At 41.9% G+C, this 2,837-nt stretch overlaps 1 pseudogene; it reads left to right on the top strand.

Annotated features, from left to right (window-relative positions):
• The first annotated feature begins 1,422 nt into the window (after positions 1–1,422).
• LOC129042041 (BRCA1-A complex subunit Abraxas 1-like) lies at positions 1,423–2,837 on the top strand (annotated as a pseudogene).

Here is a 2,837-nt window from a genome sequence, read left to right as displayed (position 1 = left end):
CGAATGTGCACCCTGGTGGCAGGAGGTGCTTATAGGCACCATTCCTTGACTACCTTCTCTCAACATCTCCCAGAGCTCTCATTTTAGAGTGCTTTCTTCCAAATCTTCACAGCCATTACGTTATAACGTCATGATTTTAAAGTCTGCTGGTGATGTGCCACTTTGGGAAGATGTGGTCAAAGGCAGCAACTACTTTCACGTCCACTCTTGTCATCCAAGGCTTGCTGCAGTAGGATTACCACTGTGGGCAGGCAGATCTACTACTGTGGGTAGGCAGATCTGAATGAGAGCGCCAGAAGAGAGGCCAGGCCACGCACGTTCTGTGACCTTTTCAACTATTTACCAATTAGATACATCTCTCCTTCCCTAGGGAGACATGAATGGAGGAGATTGCAGAGAAAGGTGGACGTTTTCTCCCAAAAACATCTGACGCTAGATCCAGGTTTTCTGACACCTGAATCTTATGCAATTTGAGTGGTCCTCCTTAAGGAAAAGAATACAAAATTACAAGTATAAAATTTAGTAAAAGGCTGGGAAGGGGCATGAGCAAGTGAAGGTACTAAAACTTAAACTTCATAGATTTGTTGTACATCCTCTTCTCAACAAAGGAGAAATGTCTATTTTCATGTGTGTATCAGTTAGGATGCTCTCAGATACAATAATTTAACTTGTAAGCAAACCAACTTGTCCAAGATTCAATAACAGAGTAGTGGCTGATGTAAATGAAGAGTCCAGTTGTTGGACAGGATCTGTGGTTGGTTGATCTAGCATCTTGGCAATGTCATCAATGACCCAGTTTCTTTCCATCTTTCCACTGTGTAGTCCACAGTATCAATTTCATCTTAGGCGGCTCCCTTCAGGTTTATAGCATGCATGCCAGCAGCAATGGGGATTCCTAGCTTCCTCTTTCATATTAGAAGAGAGAAGACAAGGCCAAGCATGGTGGCTCACGCCTGTAACCCCAGCACTTTGGGAGGCTGAGGCGGGTGGATCACCTGAGGTCAGGAGTTCGAGACCAGCCTGGCTGACATGGTAAAACCTCGTCTCTACTAAAAATACAAAAAATTAGCTGAGCGTGGTGGTGGGCACCTGTAATCTCAGCTACCTGGGAGGCTGAGCAGGAGAATTGCTTGAATCTGGGAGGCAGAGGTTGCAGTGAGCCAAGATTGGGCCACCTCACTCCAGCCTGGGCAACAGAGCTAGACTCCATCTCAAAAAATTTAAAAAAAAAAAGAAAGAATAGCATTACTGATTCCCAAATGGATGATGTTGAAGTTGTTTATACAATTGACATTCAGAAATATATTCCATGCTATCAGTTTTTTAGTTTTTATAATTCTTCAGGTGAAGTAAATGAGCAAGCATTACTGATTCCCAAATGGATGATGTTGAAGTTGTTTATACAACTGACATTCAGAAATATATTCCATGCTATCAGTTTTTTAGTTTTTATAATTCTTCAGGTGAAGTAAATGAGCAAGCACTGAAGAAAATATTATCAAATTCACAAAGAATGTGGTAGGTTGGTACAAATTCCGTCGTCATTCAGATCAGATCATGACATTTAGAGACAGGCTGCTTCACAAAAGCTTGCAGGAGCATTTTTCAAACCAAGACCTTGTTTTTCTGCTATGAACACCAAGTATAATAACAGAAAGCCGCTCTACTCATTGACTGGAACATGCCTTATATAAACCTCGAAAAGGACTTTTTCACAGGGTACCTTTAGTGGTTGCCAATCTGGGCATGTCTGAACAACTAGGTTATAAAACTGTATCAGGTTCCTGTATGTCCACTGGTTTTAGCCGAGCTGTACAAACATACAGCTCTAAATTTTTTTGAAGAAGATGGATCCTTAAAGGAGGTACATAAGATAAATGAAATGTATGCTTCATTGTAAGAGGAATTAAAGAGTATATGCAAAAAAGTGGAAGACAGTGAACAAGCAGTAGATAAACTAGTAAAGGATGTAAACAGATTAAAACGAGAAATTGAAAAAAGGAGATGAGCCCAGATTCCGGCAGCACGAGAGAAGAGCATCCAAAAAAGACCCTCAGGAGAACATTTTTCTTTGTCAAGAATTATGGACCTTTTTTCCAGATTCTGAATTTCTTCATTCATGTGTTATGTCTTTAAAAAAATAGACATGTTTCTAAAGGTAGCTCTAACAACCACCACCATCTCGATGTAGTAGACAATCTGACCTTAATGGTAGAAAACACTGACATTCCTGAAGCTAGTCCAGCTAGTACACCACAAATGGTTAAGCATAAAACCTTAGACTTAGCTGACAGATGGCAATTCAAGAGATGACGGTGGGCGGATCACGAGGTCAGGAGATCGAGACCATCCTGGCTAACACAGTGAAACCCCATCTCTAATACAAAAAAATTGGCTGGGCGCGGCGGCTCACGACTATAATCCCAGCACTTTGGGAGGCCAAGGTGGGCGGATCAGGAGGTCAGGAGATAGAAACCATCCTGGCTAACATGGTGAAACCCTGTCTCTATTAAAATACAAAAAATTAGCCAGGCATGGTGGCAGATGCCTGTAGTCCCAGCTGCTTGGGAGGCTGAGGCAGGAGAATGGTGTGAACCCAGAAGGTGGAGCTTGCAGTGAGCTGAGATCACAGCCTGGGCTACAGAGGAATACTTCGACTCAAAAAAAAAAAAAAAAAAGAGTGATCACGGCTGTTAGACACACAAGACAAACCATCTAAAACAGGTACTGATAGTAGTAACCAATAAAAAAGCATCCAAAATAAGCAGCCCAGAAACAGATGAAGAGATAGAAAAGGTGAAGGTTTTGGTGAATACTCACGGTCACCTACATCTTGA

Source organism: Pongo pygmaeus, chromosome 7 (assembly GCF_028885625.2).
Source record: "Pongo pygmaeus isolate AG05252 chromosome 7, NHGRI_mPonPyg2-v2.0_pri, whole genome shotgun sequence".
Lineage (NCBI taxonomy): Eukaryota > Metazoa > Chordata > Mammalia > Primates > Hominidae > Pongo > Pongo pygmaeus.
The sequence above is the reverse complement of the archived record's forward strand: the minus strand, read 5'-3'. Positions and strand labels throughout refer to the sequence as shown.